The sequence below is a fragment of the Ceratotherium simum genome, chromosome 9, assembly GCF_057802395.1.
Source record: "Ceratotherium simum simum isolate JZ-2026a chromosome 9, ASM5780239v1, whole genome shotgun sequence".
NCBI lineage: Eukaryota > Metazoa > Chordata > Mammalia > Perissodactyla > Rhinocerotidae > Ceratotherium > Ceratotherium simum.
Window position 1 is genome coordinate 34,869,687 of NC_141908.1, and position 19,762 is coordinate 34,889,448.

Consider the following 19,762-nt stretch of genomic DNA (forward strand, 5'->3'; position numbering starts at 1 on the left):
CACAATGTTAAGCCTAACTGATACAATTTTAGGTGACTTGGGATTCCTTTATAATAGATATTATCTGCCTGTGATGAAGAGGAGAGCAGATGGCTCACAAACTTCAAATCTGAACTTTTAAAGCCAAATTCAGAAAATGAACTGACCAGAATATTTTCCATTGCTACTTGTATTTTCCAAAGTCCAAAACTCAGATTTCTTCCTAATGTCTTTTTTTCCAGAAACTCAAGAAATCACATTTTTCTCTAAATTTGAAAGGTAGCTGGATTGCCTCTAATAAAGTCAATCTTTTGACAAAGCACATTTCTTACCTCCTTAAAACAAGGTAACCTTGTAAAGAAAGGAGCGCATATCAAAGGATGTAGAGGTGGTCAGGTTTCTGTGAGCACGTTATGGTTTCTGTCTTAGCTTGGACTAGGAAGTTGAGCACGGAATTATGGACAAAAATTCTCCTCATAAAAGTTCTTTAGGAAAAGAATTCTGCAAAATAACTTTATAGCCATACTGTTATGGAATACTTAGACATTTCTGTTTTCGTGGGCTCTATGACCACATATCCAAGCTTTCTAGAACAGTTCTATTCTTGCATTTTGTCCTTTCTCAATTAAAGTGTTGTATTAAGTGTAAATAAAAATGATCTAATATATATCTTTGCATGTGTTAAATATAAGTGAATTAATGTCAGGATAAAGTATATTGGTAGCCTGATTTTTTCCTTTAGAAAGTAAAAGTGGTAAAGTTTTTACATGGGACTTGAGGAATATTGAGTCTATTATTTTTCCTTTATTTTCCTTCCTTTTGCTTCCTCCTTCTCTTCCTCCCTCTCTCCCTGTTTCCCTCCTTCCCTTCCTCCCTCTCTCCCTGTTTCCCTCCTTCCCTTCCTCCCTCTCTGCCTCCTTTCCTTCTTCCTTCCTTTCATTTTTCCCATCAACAGCTATCTATTAAATACATATGCAAGACACCTACAAAGTGTGGGTCTTGTTCTTTTATTTTTAAGATTGGTTTTTGTTGTATATCAAGGAGAATTGAGGAGGATTAAGATGCAGAGGCAATGAAGAACAAAGAAGGCTGTAAAGTCACTCAGTAAACCTGGTAAGGAGACCATCTCTGATTGCTTTTCTCCACACCTTCCTCAAGGAGTAGAATCTGAACTCTTTGTGACTCCAACACGAATTTCCACCCCCACGCAGGGATCTTTCTGGTGCTCTCTGGGAAGACTTTGAACCATGGGCCATTCTGAAGGCTCTATTAATCTTTAGTGAGTTAAAACCTGGGTTCTATGATTAGCCCTAGCAAACATCTGATCTAGTTCTGGTTAGAATTCCTGTTCTTTAATTTTTCTTTTCATAGAATCTCCATTTCTAATTGCAATAAAATATAGTATATATCAGCCACCAAATATTTGTTGCATGATTCTTGCTTGTTAGGTCTTCCAGGTGAATTCTGACAAGGCACTGTAGATGAGACATTAAATAACTAAGTAACTCCGTAGTGCATTACGTTTTATTAGAACGTTGTCAAGTAGAGAATGAGAGCTCTAGGAAGCTGTTTCTAGCTTACTTTGGTATGTTGGAGGGAGAAGAAAGTAAGTGGGTCTCTGATTTCTGCTCCTTATTTGCCATATTTTCTTCAAAAGGATAACGTGCCGTTTAGGTAAGAGCTTCTTTAGTTTGTTTTTTTGACTTGAATATGCTTGGAGCAGGAGTTGTGCCTCTGTGTTCTGCACAGTGTCTGGCTGCCCAGACTATGCTGAAGTTCCTTTTACCACCGCTCCTTATTTAGTGCTGTGCGGCTGGCTTTTCCACTCAAGCCCTATGACTCATGGGTGAGCTATAGCCCTGTGCTTTCCGTGGTGTATTTGATCCATTTTATTCAAGTTATGTAGGATGTTCTAAAGTCTCCTTGTCCTTTGAGTCTGAGCCTTAATTTTTCTCGCTTGATGAGCCTTTAGACCAAAACGTTCAAAGGCATGTGCTGATTCAGCTGCATTGAGGAAATTAGTGATGTCCACTTTGGTGCTTTGTTCTACATGTAGCTACTTCAAAAGTTGGGCAAAGAGAGTGTGATACAGAGATACAGAGATAAAGTTGATAATCTGGGCTGAGGCTATGAACCCAAATAGAAGAAAAATGTACTGCAGTCTAAAAATAATAAAAAAGTGGGCAAAATAGTGTTAAGAAAAAGGCCTTATCTGGGCAAAATGCAATCTGGCACTTCTGATGGTAAATCAACGATACCTCATATAGTCGATAGATGAGATACCTTAGAAAGCAATCAGAGCTGTTAAGTGTTTTATGGCACGATAAGGGAATAAATCTGGGAAGACATTATATCAAAATATCTTAACTCCAAGGGACACCTTTCATGCATAGCTGGGGAGCTATTTTGCCATATGTCAGTGCTTAGCAGAGATCCTGGCTTGGGTCTAAGTTGGTGGTGAGAAATGTCTGGGAAAGTTTAGTCACCTGGTAAGAGAACTGAGAGTGGATCTGTTTGAATAAACTTGCTTCAAGGGTTTTGCTTGATGAAGGAAGGAGCAAGTTTTCCTTAAGGGCTTAGGGTAGGAGGGGAGGAAAGTGTGGTATTTGCCTCAGCTGTGGTCCTGCTAGCTTTAACGACTTGAGTTTGAACCCTGTGGAGAGAGGGGCTAAAGGTGGAAGCTGGATGGCTGTTTTCCAGAGGGACCTGAGATGCTCCCATCATGCATTAGTGGGGAGAGGGGTGTGCAAGACTCCAGGGACATTCTGGGTCTTTGCTGCAGATTTGGGAAATCCAACAGACAGTTTCCTTGGACCTGACAGTTGGAGTATCACAGCCAATACCCATAGGCCAATGAGATCCGGGAACCTTGCCTTAAACTGTTTGCCTTTCTTGGTGCATAGAAAGACATTAGGGACAGAAGTCAAGATGTGACAAGGATTGTATAGAATGAAAAGGAAGCAAGCCCGTCTAGTGACTTCACTACGAGAACGCAAAGATCCCAGGAATTCACAGTACAGTTGGCTCTCCCTATCCACGGGTTCTGCATCTGCAGATTCAACCAACCTCGGATTGAAATGCATACGATGGTTGAGCCTGTGCTGAACATGTGCAGCTATTTTTTTTTTTGGTCATTATTCCCTAAACAATGCAGTATAACAACTATCTATGTAGCTTTTACATTATATTAGGTATTATAAGTAATCTAGAGATGATCTAAAGTAAACAGTATGATGTGTGTAGGTTATATGCAAATACTAGGCCATTTTATATACAAGACTTGAGAATCCACAGATTTTGGTAGTGGAGGAGGGCCTGGGACCCATCACCCACAGATACTGAGGGATGACTGTAGTCCTGGGGCAGATATTGGGCTTTGTACAATTCGAGGCTTGGAGCTTAGAGTCTACTTTTTTTAGATTTTAAGGCGATACTTTGGTCCCTGCCTTCTGCCCTTCCTCCGTCCATCCCTTTTTCCCTCTCTCCTTTCCCCTTTTTCCTTCCATGCTATTAAAAATAAGGCAGACTATAGTTATTTTCCCTTTAGTACATCTTCAATTTATTTTTTGCTACATTATTGTGTTATTGAATGGGCCTCGGGGATTGACTAGGCATTGCCTGAGAACTCAGTGTTGGCTGCATCCTTAAATCATCTATCCTGGTACTGGGCATATATTGATTTTTTTTGCTTATGTATCCGTTCCCTGATTTTATTTTGTACACTTACACACTTTCATCACTCTCAGCCCAAGTGGTATGCAGGAGGCTGACCATGACCCTGGATCCTCATATGGCTCAGGATTTGGCCATGGGGGACACATTGCCCTGTACTTTTCTTGGCGCTATTGGGAAAGAAGTGTGCACTCTTCTGCTGGGACTCCTAACCTGGCAGTACGGAGCTGGAGCTGCTGGTGGCCAATTTTGCCACCATACTGGAAGGACCTGCCCGAGAATGAAGCCAAGAAGAGGAGAACAGATCTAAGAGGAGCAGAGCCAGATTCCTGACTACACTGTTGAACCTTTGGATATGGTCATGCCAGATGCATTTTCAGGTTTGTGAGTCAAAATGGACTTTTTCTGCCTAAGCAGTTTGGACTGGGTTTCTGCCGCCTGAAGTTACCAGAGTCTGGCCAAACATAGCATGTAAGCCATACCTGCTGGTGCTTTGTTGGGAAGATGATTTGTTGAAAAGAGATGATGCTATGGAACTAATGTCTCTAAAATAGGCATCTTAAAAGGAAGCTGAGGCCTAAAGTAATCTGGCTTTATTAGGGGTTCAGGGGATGCCAGGGAGTTCCAGGGCTCCTCTGGTCATTAGAACCCCGCCACTCTTGCATAAAGTCCTCTCGCTTTCTCTCAAGTCTACATATAGGCTCAGGACAGGATCTGGGAGTTTAACACTTTGAGCTTGGGAGAGGGCCATTTTGAGATGTTTTGGCACACCTTGACTATCTGGTTGCTCGTTAGCAGGCCCTGTGCTAACAAACACCCTTGCCTGAGTTATACTTTGGCTTATCCAGATTGTCATATTGTCTGTATGCTGGCTGACTAGTAGAAGGGGGCGGGACAGTAGCTCTCGTGATTGGAAAATGAAAGCCTTTCCACGTTTTTCTGCCTCTTCCAAGAGACTTATTTTTAGAAGTGTGAAATTGGCAGGTATGTGCTGTCTTCCATTCTGTGTACCTGACTGCTTTAAGGATATGGGCAAAACTGGAAAGTGTTTAGAGAAGAAAAGTGCAAATCTATGCCTCAAAAAATTAATCACACAGAGGAGAGATTTGGAGACTCAGATGTGTGACTCTTGACTCATTAAAGATAAAGTGGCCTCTCAGAGGTTCAGGAAGGAACTCCTGGCCACAGTTGGAGAAAATGAAGTAAGAATTTTGCGTAAGGAGGCTGGCTGATTCTCCACCCAGTAACCACTGCCAAGTATTTGAAATTCACACTTGAAATTTAACCAATTTGAATTCTTGGCCTAATTCAACCTCATTCACTGACTTAGATTTTTCCATGTCTAGGACAACCCCCCTTGCATGGTCACATTGTTTTCTTTAAATATGGTAATAGTATCTTTAAAATTATCAGCATGTTCTTTCTTTAGTGCTTCAGTCTAGGGGACAAAATTTTAAAGGTAATGTTGCAGATATGCAATTGAAGTCATTAAACTATCTTGGAGACTGGGTACGTCTCACTGTGGCTCCTGTGGAACACCTACAGGTAGAATGGCAAGGTGTTAATTCAAAGTGAGTGTGTGTATATATATGTAAACATATATAAAGTGTATGTATATATATAAAGTATATGTGTGTGTGTATATATATATATATATATATATATATATATATATATATATGTATTTCCTTCAAGTGCCTAGAATTGGATTAATTGTAATTCTTGGTTTATGACACATTCTCATTATTAGTCTGTGAATAGACTATTTTTATTCATTTACTTGGCCGTTTGGGCATATGGTTGGACTGAACTTTCCCATACCCTCTGAAATTTGGCATGGTCATGTGACTTGCTTTGGTCAACAAAATGTGTCCGGAAGTGACGTGTATCATTTCTAAGTAGAAGCATTAAAAGCAAGTGTATGAGCCACACACCCTTCCCACTGCTCTGGCGATTGTGGAAACTTCCATAAGCCTGAGTCATTGAGTGGCTCTGATGAATAGAGCTGCCCTGCTGACCTGCACTGGACATGGAGAATGGGAAGGAAATACATCTTTATTGTGTTAGAGATTTTAGGTTGTCGGAACAGCGTAATATAGCCTTCCTATCCGTGCCAGTTAATGACCTATTATTTCTCAGTGCCAAAACCCCTCTTCTCTACTCCGTATTTCTGGGGCTGAGATTTTGCTAACCATATTCTTCTTGACCAGCTGGCTCCTTGTTATGTTTCATCAATAGGCTGCAGAGAGAGACCAGAAGGCAGGAGGAGGGCGAAGGGACTTCTCTTTCCTGTTTTGCTCCTTGTTTCTGTTAGTATCACTTCAACAATGGCCTCTCACTCTGACAACGTCGGTTGATTCCAGTTTCCAGCTGCTTCTAGCATTTTCAGGACTAGCTTTATTGAGCCTCCTCATAGCGACTAGCACAATTTGGGTAGGGCTCCCTCCTCACACTCCACGGGGCCCCTCCTCTGAGCTTCTGGGTTCTGATAATCCTGACCTCTTCTTTTTGTCCTTGCAGCCCTACGGATAGTAGCTCAATCCTGCAGTTACTGTATCTATGCTACTTTCATGTTCTCTTTTTGCTTTTAATTCCTCCAATACTTATTTAATCAATTCTCTATATTATATTGTCTCTGTTAAAATAATTGGTGTGGTTACTGTTTTCCTGAATGAGTCCTGGCTGATAACAGACTGATATAGTTATTTTTAATAATGTAATAAGCACCCATGATTTTGCTACCCAAAGCAAAAGTTAAGTCCTTGATAATAACCTTTATGTCTATAGTCTAATATAACCATGTCTATCTTCTCCATCCCATCTTCCAGCCTCTTCCCACAAATGGTAATCAGTGGCTTTGATCCTGTGGCCATCACTCTCTTTCTGTCCCTTTTATGTAGTTTTATTACATCTGTATGTATACTTAACCCTAAAAATTGTAAATTGTAATTATACTTGTTTAAGCTTTACAAAAAGTGGTAATATGTGGTATGTAATCTTTTGGGATTTACTGTTTAACTTATTATATTGCCAGGATTTACCCATATTGTTGCTTATTGCTTTGTTTGTTTTTTATTCCTGTATAACGTGCATTTGGGTGAATAGCCAGAAGTATATAATTTAAATTAGGAAAAGCAAAGTCTACGTTTTGTGTGATTTGGAAATGAAGATTTAATATTGAAAAATGACCTAACTGGTCTCTTTGATGTAGTTTCTGGTCATGCACTCTGCGCTTATAGATCAGGTAGCGAGTAAAGAAAGACTATAGATCTCACTAAACATTTACGCTGGCTAAACATTCAGAGTTCAGTCTCAGGAGTCTTTGGGTGAAATGTGGAATGGGTCTTTTGTCTTTACACAGTTTAACTTTTTAATTTAATTAACAGCTAATCCCAGGGTGGAAAGAGAGTCAACATAAAAACAAGATTACATGGACCAGATAATCAGATGCCTTACTTTTTAAAGTTGTCTCTGAATAAATGTTCTTAAAAAAGAAAAGCCAGGGCCGGCCCCGTGGCTTAGCGGTTAAGTGCGTGTGCTCCGCTTCTGGTGGCCGGGGTTCGGATCCCAGGAGCGCACCAACGCACCGCTTCTCCGGCCATGCTGAGGCCGCGTCCCACGTACAGCAACTAGAAGGATGTGCAACTATGACGTACAACTATCTACTGGGGCTTTGGGGGAAAAAAAAGGAGGAGGATTGGCAATAGATGTCAGCTCAGAGCTGGTCTTCCTCAGCAAAAAGAGGAGGATTAGCATGGGTGTTAGCTCAGGGCTGATCTTCCTTACAAAAAAAAAAAAAAATAATAATAAAAAAAAGAAAAGCCATTTTCAGTGAATTATGATAGCAGGTATTTCCTATGGGCTATAAATAGGTGGAGATACAAGGAACTGATAAACTGTGAAGTTCTGTAAGAAACTGTAATTATTACTGTAATTACTGTAATTAATTATTGCAATTACAAAAACAATTAACAAAAGAATTGAAAGGTGGTCATTCTCAGAAAAATTCTAAAGGTTTCTCAGTTTGTCTGGAGGCATTTTTGCGACAGAGCTTCCTTGCCCAGTACCAGGCAATGAATTCCAGTGAATTCCAGAATTCCACCCAAGAGATACCTACAAATATTGGGTAATGAAAATAATAGAAGCTAACATTTATTGAAAACCTACTGGGAACTTGGGCCTGCTAAATGATTTGTATGCATCACTTCATTTCATCCACACAAGAAGGAGGTATTATCATTGTCTCTATTTTTACGGATAAGAAAATCAATGTCTGGAGAGAATAAGCCACTTGTTCAACATTACACAGCTGTTAAATGGTGGAACTGGAATCTGAACTCAGGTTTGTCTCTCTCTGCAACCTGAGGTCCTAGCCTCACTGTTCTTCACAACTTCAGCCAAAAGCAGCCTCTCTATTCACGTTGTATTTGATCTTTCTTTTGTAGTCAAGTCAACTTCAAATTGTCTCTCTTAAACACTAGAGAGGCAGGGAGTAGAGCTTATATAGACAGGACTACAAAAAGCAAAGCTGCCTGAATTTTAACCTTATTTCTATATTCAGTCATTTATTCATTCACAAAATTTTCCATTAAACATTTAATGATGTGCCAGAAGATGTAGAGCTCCAACGATAAGAAAGATGCTCTCTGCCCTTAAGGAACAAATAGTGGAGCTATACCTTTTCTCACTCTTAGGATATCTTTCCTCATTTGAACATGTGCTTAACTTCACTTTATTTTGAGTTAATGGAGAGACATTGAAGAAAGCTAATGTTACATTTTTACTCATCTAGAGATAGTTTCTCTAGCAGCTGTCTAGAGGACAAAAAGTTTGTAAAAGTCACCAACTGAAGGCAAGAGATCACTAGAGAGGTATTAAAATTAAAGGGTCCAATAAAAGATGATGAGGGCTCACATTAGGATGGAGCAATGAGGATAGAGTTCAAAAATACTCTTAGGAGGTGGTGGAGACAGCGTAGTCAAGGATGGCTCTCAGGTTCCTGACTTGGGTAAATGGATAAATAGTATTGTGAATTACTGAGACAGAGAATATACAGCAAAAGAGCAGATTATAGGGGGAGAGAGAAGTTAATGAGCTTCTTTTGGGATGCGTTGAGTTTGAGGTGTTTGCAGTCCGTCCAGGTGAATGTGTCCATTAGGCAACTGGCCATATTATCTCATATATCTCTATATTATCTCTCTCTATATTATGAGGTAGAGGTCTTTTCTGGAGATAAAAAACTTGGAACTCATCAGCAGAACTTTAAAAGGTTTTGAAGAAGATGTGGTTGCAAAGGAAAGCATGTGTGAGATAATAGAAAAAAATATATATATATTGATCTCTGCCCCCAGTTCCTGGCACAGAGCTCCTAAAAGCCTTGTAAGTTCCTACGTGATAAGAGCACTGGGAGCATCTTTTGTTCTAATGAGGTGACTCTTGGTGGGCTCCTGGATGGGGACTGGTCACCAGAAAGACCAAATCATGATTAGAAGCTTGGAATTTTCAGCCCCACCCCCCACTCTTCAGAGAGGGGAGAGGGGCTGGAAATGGAGTTAATAATTGATCATGCCTATGTGAGGAAGCCTCCAAAAAATCCCAATAGTGTGGGGTTTGGAGAACTTCCAGGTGGGTGAGCATATTCACATACCAGGAGGGTGACACACCCCAACTCTATGGGGACAGAAGCTTTCAGCCTTCCCAGACCTCACCCTATGTATCTCTTCATCTGACTGTTCATCTGTATCCTTTATCATATCCTCTAATAAACTGGTAAACATAAGTAAATGTTCCCCTGAGTTCTGTGAGCTGTTCTAGCAAATAATTGAATCCAATGGTGAGGAGGTCATGGGAACCTCTGATTTGTAGCCAAGTTGAACAGAAATTGTGGGTAACCTGGGGACCTACTACTTGCAATTGGCATTTGAAGTGGGGGGCAGTCTCGTGGGACTGAGCCCTTAACTTTTGGGGTCTGATGTTATCTCCAAGTAGATTGTATCAGAACTGAGTTAAATTGCAGGACATCCAGCTGGTATCACAGAGTTGCTGGGTGTGGGAAAGACTTCCACACATCTTGTGTCAGAAGTGGTGCGAGTGTGGTAGTCGTGTGAGAGTAGAGGAGAAACACAGGAAGAAAAGACTGAGGTTTTTCCTATACAGCATGTAAAATGAGAAGGCCAGAAGTCTAAGGAAGAAATCTTGGAGAGAACCAAGATTCAAGGGTGAATTCCTCAGTAGTAGTTCAAGAACTAATTCTTTAACTGTATCCAGCCTAAAGTTTTCTAAATTCTTTCCTTGATATTTTTTCATTTCTAGCATTTATAATTGACTTTTTATCACATCAACAATTTGGTTCATATCTACCTGTTTTAGTTCCATAATCTTCTATTTTTTTGTAATTGAAGGATTTTTCTTCTTTTATCAGTTTGAGGATATTAAAATGCTTGTTTAAAAAACCTTTCATATTGCTTTATTGTTTCCATTTCCTTGGGATTCAATTTTTCCTTTTGTTGAATTTGTGAGCTTTCATTTAATGGGTTAGCTTTCTTTGTCAGGTTTTAAATTTTGACTTTCAAGCTCATCTTAAGTGAGAGATTTACTTCTCTTTCCTAACACAACCCTTGTACTCGGTGATTTGGCAGTTGCTTCCTTTCGGATTCTCCGAGTTCTCTGTTCAAAACGATGTCTTATATTGGTTTGCGGATATTGTACATCCAGTCCTGGAAGTCTTTGTTATTTCTTGTGATCCAGGGCTAATGGCTTTTCATTTTAGCCTCTGTTCACAGAGAGGAATAACTTTGCCCCAGCACGTTTTCACCAGTGCACCTGAATGTAGGCTCTGACAAGCACGGAGCGTTGTCGTCCTTTTCTCCTGCAGCAGTGGACCTCTCAGAGACCAACACTTGTTTTTTATCCTGGAGCATAGCATGCTTAGAGCTGCAGCCAGCTTTCATTATTATGGATTTCTTTCCATAGCTGAACTACGAAGATATTTATATTATTTTTTTATTGTAGCTGTCTTTTTTTTTTTTTTTTTTGGTGAGGAAGATCAGCCCTGAGCTAACATCTGTTGCCAATCCTCCTCTTTTTGCTGAGGAAGATTGGCCCTGGGCTGACATCTGTGTCCATCTTCCTCTGCTTTATATGTGGGATGCCTGCTATAGCATGGCTTGATAAGCAGTACAGGGGTCTGTGCCCGGGATCCGAACCTGCGAACCCTGGGCCACAGAAGCAGAGTGGGTGAACTTAAGCACTCCACCACCGGGCTGGCCCCTGTATCTATGTCTTTTAAAGACATTAAAAAAAATTAAGCTAAGATTGTTAACTGTTTGGAGTGAAGGAGGGATGGGGGTTTTCAAGGGAACTCACTCTACAGGCTTAATTAGTTTGTTTTTCAGGGTAGTGTAAGAGAGAATTGAGCATAATTATATGTACACAGTTAATCTGACCAAAGAAAGTCAGGTATGTAAGAGTATAGACACATTTGCTTTCAAGATATGAGGATGAAGTAATTTTAATAGAAAAGAATGTAAACTTTTCTTGCATGTATTTGCTATCTAATCAGTTTTCTAAAAACTTGGTTAATGAAAACCGTCTTGGTAAGAAGGACCATTTTGAGTGGAGGTGACCAAGAAATCTTATGCATTCTTAAAACTTTTGTTTTCCCACTTCTCAAAGAGTGACTATTTTGGGGAAATTGAGGCAACATAACAGTGATGATAATTGCTGACATAGTTGTTGTGGGGAGGGTAGGATTGGAGAGAAAACAGGGAAAAGAGGATTGATCATTGCTATAAATCCATGCCCTTCTTATGTGTAGTGAATTTGTTTTGTTTCTTCTTTGGGCATGATTTTCTCCCAATAGAAAAATTACTTTGATGCTTTTATTTCCAGTATCATAAAGTTATTTCCTCTGAATTTAAAAAAATCTTTCTCTGCACTCCGTTTTGTAGTTTTGTGATATCCTAATCTAAATGCAATCTTCTGTTATACTTCCATTAATCTTTAGAGAAACATCCTAGTCCTCTTGACTGTAACGGAATGCCTTTTCCATGCAGCCTAAAACAGTAGTATTCTTTTTGTGAATGCTAAATTACGTTGTAGGCCTATTCTTAATGTCTTTTGCTAATAAGAGTCAAATTTTCTGTAATGTCAGACTTCATGTAGTCACGTTCATCTTTTATTTATTTATTTTTTGTGAGGAAGATTAGCCCTGAGCTAACATTTGTCCCTAATCCTCCTCTTCTTGCTGAGGAAGACTGGCCCTGGGCTAACATTTGTGCCGATCTTCCTCCATGTTATATGGGATGCTGCCACAGCATGGCTTGACAAGTGGTGCGTAGGTCCTCACCCAGGATCCTAACCCCGGGCCGCCGCAGGGGAGCACATGCATTTAACTGCTACGCTACTGGGCTAGCCCCCTATCTTTTATTTTATAAACTATTTATTGAAGTATAACACACATGTGGAAAAGTGCATAAATCCCAAGCTTGTTAATTTTTCATGAAGTGAACACACTTGTGTAACTACTATTCAGATCAAGAAATAGAAAATTACTAGCACCTCAGAGACCCCTTTTGTGCTGTCTCTCAGTCACTATCCCTCTATCCCAAAGGTGAGTAATATCCTGACTTCCATAACCATCTATAAGTTCTATCTGTTTTGAACTTCTTACAAAAGGAATCATAAAATATGTACTCCCTTTTGTTTGGCTTCTTTCAATCAACATTATGTTTGTAAAACTTCCATGTTGTTGTTGTGGTAGTAATTTATTCCTTTTCATTGCTGTTTAATATTCCGTTGTATGAATATAACACAATTAATTTGTCTTATTTGTTTATTTATTATGGACATATGGGTTGTTTCCAGTTTTTGGCTATAACAAATAGTGTTGTTATGAACATTCATGGATGTTCATATAAGACATTCTAGTATGTCTTTTGTTGAATATATATATACACACACATGTATATACGTAGGGTTGGAATTGCCAAGTTATAGGGAATGCATATGTTCAGTTGTTGTAGATATCACTGAATGGTTTTCCAAAATGGTTGTACCAATTTACTCCATTACCATCAGTGTATGAGAGTTCCGGTTGCTTCCCATCCTTGCCAACACTTGTTATTGTTAGCCATTCTGGGGTCATATAATGAAATCTCATTGAGATTTTAATTTATATTACCCTGAAGACTAATGAAGTCAAACAACTTTTTGTGTGCTTATTGGCCATTTACAGAACCTCTTCTGTGCAGTGTCAATTATCCTAATAGATTGTTTTTCCTTATTCATTTGTAGTTCTTTGTAAATTCTGCATATGTGTTGTTTGATAAATACATAATTGTAAATTTCTCCTCTCATTTGTTGCATGATTTTCTATTCTCATAACAGTATTTTTGGATATGTAGAATTTTACTGTTTTAATGTAGTCTAATTTATTAATCTTTTACTTTATGTTTAGTGATTTTTATGTCCTATTTAAGAAATCTTTGCTTACAACAAGGTCATAAGAATGTTTTATTTATTCATCTTCTGGAAGTTTTATTGATTGATGTTTCACATTTAGATCTACAATCTATCTAGAATTGATATTTGTGTCAATGGATGTAGATGGAGTCAAAAAATTTATGTAATTTTTATGGCAGGTATCTAGTTAACAGAGCACTATTTATTGAAAAAACATTTCTTCTCCCTTACAAAAATGTCTCCTTCATCATAAAGAGTTGATCTCTTTCTGGACTTTCTTCTGTTCTATTGGTCTATCTATGTTCCAAATACAGTATCTTAATTACTGAAGCTTTATATCTCGAGTCTTGATAACAGTGGAGTAAGTTTTTCAGCTCTATTTTTCTTCAATACTCATGAAGAAAGGACTTTACTTGGTCCTTTGAATTTCCATACAAATTTTTATTTTATTTTATTATTTTTTTAATTTATTTTATTTTATTTTATTTTTTTTCCCCCATAGCCCCAGTAGATAGTTGTATGTCATAGTTGCACAGCCTTCTAGTTGCTGTATGTGGGACGTGGCCTCAGCATGACTGGAGAAGTGGTGCGTCGGTGCGCGCCCGGGATCCCAACCGGGGCCGCCAGCAGCAGAGCGTGTGCACTTAACCGCTAAGCCACGGGGCCGGCCCTCCATACAAATTTTTAGAATCAGCTTGATCTCCTCTCCTCCTTAAAACCTTCTGGGATTTTGACTGAGGTTGCATTTAATGTATGTATCAATATTTGGAAAACTGTGATTTTAACAATATTGAGTCTTCAAATGTGAGAGCATGGTATTTATTATGTAGATCTTTTAAAACATCTGTTCATATTTTTTGATTAAGTCTTGAATATATATTATTGGATATATATCTAGGTATTAGATGCTTTAGGAAATGGTGTCTTTAAAAAATTTATTTTTTAATAGCTTGTTGGTAGTATATAGAGGTACATTTGTTTTTGCATACTTATACAGATTCCTTGTTAAATTCTTATATTAATTCTAATAGATGTCCGAACATTCTTTTGAATTTTCTGTATAGTCATCTGTGAATAATTACAATTTTTCTTTCTTTTTCAATATTTATAACTTTTATATATACTATATATTATTATTGAATATATAGGTATGTACATATGTAAATGTGCATATATATACATATATATTCTAATTTTTAAATTGCAAGATTCACAATGTTGAATAGAAGTGGTTATAGAAAGTGTCTTTTTCTTATTCCTGATCGCCAGAGTGGTGATGGGGTGGTGATGGGGGAAACTCCTTCAAATTTCAGCATGATGTTTCCAGTAGGTTTCTTGTAAATATCCTTTATTGGATTAAGGAAGTTCCCATTTACTCCTGGTTTGCCAAGCATATTTTTTTTTAATCAAAATGAGTGTTGAATTTTATCAAATACTTTTTCTTGTATATATTTGTATGGTAATATGGGTTTTTTCCTTTACTTTTTTTGTTTTGTTTGGTGAGGAAGATTGGCCCTGAGCTAACATCTGTTACCAATCTTCCTCTTTTTGCTTGAGGAAGATTATTCCTGAGCTAACATCTGTGTCAATCTTCCTCTACTTTTTGTATGTGGGATGCTGCCACAATATGGCTTGATGAGTGGTGTGTAGGTCTGCGCCCAGGATCCGAACCCACAAACCCCAGGCTGCCAAAGCAGAGAGTGCGAATTTAATCACTATGCCATTGGGCCAGGCCCTTCCTTTACTTTATAAAGGTGGTAAATACTCTGATTAAATTTGGATTGTTAAATCAACCTAGTATTCCTTGAATCCCCAACTTTGTTATGATTTTTTTTTATGTACTACTGGATTTGATTTACTAACATTTTGTTTAGGATTTTTATGTCTATATTCATGAGACAAATTAGCCTATAAATTTCCTTCTTGAATTGCATTTGTCAGTTTTGGAGTAAATATTGTGCTAGCTTTATAAAACGAGTTGAGAAGTGTTTCCTCTTTTTCTATTCTCTGGTAGAGTTGATGGGTATCATATCTATCTTAAGTGTGAGGCATTAACCGCTGAAGCCATGTGGATCTGGAGATTGTTTTGTGGTGATGAGGTTTTTGATTACAGATTCCATTTCTTTTCTAGTATAGTAATATTCTAATTTTCAATTTCTTCCTGTGTTAATTTTTGTAAGTTGTATTTACTTAGGAATTTATTTATTTTACATACATTTCAAATTTATTGGCAAACAGTTATTTATAATATCTTCTAATTTTCTTTTTAATGTCTATAGTATCTGTAGTGATGTCCCCTTTTGTAGCCCTGATATTGGTCATTTGTACCTTCCCTCTTTTTCCTTGATCTCTCTTGGTAGGAGTTTATAATTTTATTAGTTTTTTTAAAGAATCAAATATGGACTTTGTTGATTTTCTATACTGTGCATATTTTCTACTTCATTTATTTATACTCTTTATAATTTTTTTATTCTACTTTTATTTGGATTTAATTTGCTATTATTTTTATAGCTTTCTGAGATAGATATTTAGATCATTACATTTCAGTGTTTCTTCTTTCTTAAAATATTCATCTTAGGCTAAAATTTCCCCTATAATTACAATTTTAGCTGAATTCCACAAGATTGAATATATTGTGTTTTAATTATCATTAATTTAAAAATATTTTCTAATTTCCATTGTAATTATTTCTTTGACTCATAAGTTGCTTAGTTTCCAAATATTTGGAGATTTTCTAATTATCTTTCTGTTACTGGTTTCTAGGTTAATTATCTTGAATGATTTCAGTCCTTTGAAATTAGTTGTGACTTGCTTTATGATGGGTCAATTTTGATAAATGTTTCATTGCACTTGAAAAAAGTTTATTCTGCTGTTCCTGGTTTAAATATTCATGAAAATAAGGTAGACCCAGTTAATTATATTGTTCAGATTTATTATTGCTTAGTCTGTCAACTTCTGGGAGAGATGTCTTAAAATTTTCCACTGTGATGGTGGATATATCCACATTTTCCTTTTTAGTTCTGTTAAATTTTGCTTTATATATTTTAAAGCTATACTATTAGGAGGATACAAGTTTAAAGTTGTTATATCCTCCTTTTTATCCTTATGAGAATCTTTCTTTACCTCTTGTAATGTTTCTTGCCTTAAAGTCTATTTTTACGATATTAATATGACCATATCAGTTTTTAAAAAAATTAGTTCTTTCATATTATATAAATTTTCCATCCTTTTACTTTCCAAGCATTCTGTGTCTTTATATTTAGTTATGCTTCTTATAAATGGCATACAATTTTTCTAAGATTCAGTCTATCAATCTTTGACTTCCAATTGGAATATTTAGTCCATGCATACTCAATGCAATTACTAATATATTTAATAATATATTAAGGTGTTTAAATCTACCATCTTACTATGTGTTTTCTACTTATCCTTTCTGTTCTAAATTCATTTTCCTCTTTTCATCTCTTTTTGATTCATGAAGTATTTACAAAAAATGATTCCATTTTCTCTATCTATGAGCTTATTTGCCATGTATTCTTTTACTGTTCTTTTAAGTGATTATCCTGGAGGCTATGCATCCATGACTTCTGAGATCCTAAAAAATCAGTACTTTGTCACTTCTCAAGTGAGGCCAGGACCTTAGAACACTTTAACTCTTGTTAATTCTCCTCACCTAGTCCTAGCTTTTGTGTTATTGATGTCATGTATTTTTTTTTTTTCCTGAGGAAGATCAGCCCTGAGCTAACATCCATGCTAATCCTCCTCTTTTTGCTGAGGAAGACTGGCTCTGAGCTAACATCTATTCCCGATCCTCCTCCTTTTTTTTTTTTTTCCCCTCAAAGCCCCAGTAGATAGTTGTATGTCGTAGTTGCACATCCTTCTAGTTGCTGTATGTGGGACGTGGCCTCAGCATGGCCGGGGAGAGGTGCGTCGGTGCGCGCCCAGGTTCCGAACCTGGGCTGCCAGTAGCAGAGCGCGCGCACTTAACCGCTAAGCCATGGGGCCGGCCCGTCACGTATATTTATTTCCACATATATTTTAAACCCCAAAAGATGTTATAGTTGTTTCACACAGTCAATGTTCACTTTCATTTACCCACTTATTTACTTTTATCTTTGCTCTTCAATACTTCTTACATTGCCAGGAGTCTATTTGGGATTATTGTTCTTCTGCCTAAAGAACTCCCTTTAGTATTTCTTTTAGTGTGGACCTTTTTTTTTTTTTTTTTAATAATTTTATTTGTTTATTTATTTTTTCCCCCAAGGCCCCAGTAGATAGTTGTATGTCATAGCTGCACATCCTTCTAGTTGCTGTATGTGAGACGCGGCCTCAGCATGGCCAGAGAAGTGGTGTGTTGGTGCACGCCCGGGATCCGAACCCAGGCCGCCAGCACCAGAGCGCGCGCACTTAACCACTAAGCCACGGGGTGGGCCCTAGTGTGGACCTTTTAATGACAAAATTTCTCAGTTTTTGCTTGTCTGAAAAGTTAACTATTTAGCTTTTTTTTTATCTTTTATTTTCTCAAAACTTTTGATTTTGAAATAATTTCACACTAACAAAAAAAGTTGCCATAATAATGTAAAAAGTATCTGTACATCCTTTATTCAGATTCCCTAAATGTTAACATTTTACCACATTTTATCTATACTTCCTCTCTCTCTGATTATGTATAATTCTATTGAACTGTTTCAGAGTTAACAGAAGATGTGATTTTCTTTACCCCTTACTCATTGCATATTTCCTAAAAATTAGGTACTATGCCTTTATCTTTAAAAGTTATTTTCTCTGGATATATAATTCTAGATTGTATTTAAAAAAAAAATCTTCCAGCAGCTATTCTATTGCCTTCTGGCTTCCATCATTTCTATTAAAACTTAGCTATCAATTTGGTAGCTCCTTTGAAGCTAATGTATTCTGTTCCTCTAGCTGATTTTTAAGATTTTTCCCCTTATCATGATTTTTTTCAGGAGATTTGGTTATAATGTGCTTAGATGTGTTTTTCTTTCCATTTAGTCTCTTTGGGCTTCTTAGAACTTTATGACTCTGTAGATTGATGTTTTTCATAAGTGTCAAAACTGTCTCAATCATGTTTCTTCAAATGTAGCTTTGGCCTGGTTCCTTCACCCCTCCCAGCCCAGGCTTCCAATTATATGAATGTTAGACTTTTTCTCCATGTCTGTCTCTTATACTCTTTTTGTATCATTTTTATTCCTGTTCTCAAGTCTGGATATTTTGTAATAGCCTAACTTTTTGTTAATGAATTGTCTATCTGTACCCAATTTGTTGTTGAAACAATGATTGCATTTTAATGTCAATTATTTTACTTTTCAGTTCTACAATTTATAATTGATTATTTTTATATATTTTAATTCTCAGGCGAAATTCTCCATCTTATCTATTTTCTTAAACATCATTTATACATAATTTAAAGTTTGTGTACAATAACTGGGTCATCTGTGAGTCTGTTTCTATTGTCTGCTTTTCACTTGGTCCTGTTTCTTGCATAGTATTGCATAATATAGTTCATAATATTGCAAAATATGCAAAATATTTTTTTAATTGAATAATGACATTATGTATTAAAAAACGGAGAGGCTTGGATGGGGTCGTCTTCCTGCAGACATGATTCACCCTATCTTCTATCATGTAGCTAGAGTAGGGGCAGACTCTTTAATCTAATCAGGGATTGAGGTGACTCTAGGCTTTGTTTTTGACTTTTTAAGTCTAGATCTCAGGTTTGCTGCATCTCAGAAGATAAAACTCAAAAGTTCCCAAGAGACAGCCTAGGGTATTTACCAGGGCTGTTCAACTTGGCAGATCCTGAACTCCAATTTTTGTTTCAGTAGCACTGTGAGACTGTGGAAAACTCTACTGAGGTTTCCCGTAGGTTTTTGCTCAGCTTCTTAGCTACTTTTCTGTGTGCAGTTTAAGAACTGGCAAATGCTATGAGGGGAAAACTTATGTGAGTTTGGGATTACTTCTCTATGCTTTCCTCGGGTCGATGATCACAGCTCCTTTGGCTCCTCTGGCTGCCTTACAAGCCCCAAAGTGCAGTTTTTTCTTCTTAGCTCTATGGGAAAAGTTCCGTTAGTTTCTTTGCCTATTAAAACTTGCTTTCTGCAAAATTATTTAGCCTCTGCCTTCAGCCTCTCCCTCTTGCTTAAGACTCAGCAAATGCCTCAAGGGGGAAAGCTATGTGCAGAATATGGGGCTCACTACAAAGAATTTCTCTTTTTTCTAAGATCTTGGTCTCTCAATACCTGGCTGCTACCAAAGCTCTCCAATGCCTGCAGACATATTTTAAAAAGTATTTTATACAGCTTTTCTAGTTACTTGTGGTGGGAGTGTTGGTCTATGAAAGGTATTCCATTTTTGCTGTAAATAGAATTTCCACATTCATCTTTTATATATCAATCCTTTTGAAAACAAAAGTTAGTTTAATAGACTACTAAGTATATGGAGGTCTTATTAATTCACTTTATTGAAGGTAATTTAAAAAAATTTATTGACAATTTTTTTTCCACAAATGACTCTGTTCCTTCTCACAACATATGCACTCTAATAAACACTTGGTTTCTTTGTCTACCAAGGTGGACAAATAGAAGCTATTTGTGGCAGGAGATCTTTCTTTAGGCATTTGCGTGATTGA

At 37.3% G+C, this 19,762-nt stretch overlaps 1 long non-coding RNA gene across 2 annotated transcripts in view; it reads left to right on the forward strand.

Moving 5' to 3' along the window:
- The window catches only part of LOC147916265 (uncharacterized), a 65,418-nt gene that overhangs the window by 32,869 nt on the left and 12,787 nt on the right, over nt 1–19,762 (forward strand). The window contains exons 5-6 of one of the 2 annotated variants that reach the window (XR_015553198.1): nt 1,021–1,092; nt 3,726–4,031. This is a non-coding gene — a long non-coding RNA (uncharacterized LOC147916265). The remainder of the gene's footprint in view (nt 1–1,020; nt 1,093–3,725; nt 4,032–19,762) is intronic. The other variant, XR_015553199.1, reaches the window with a different exon arrangement.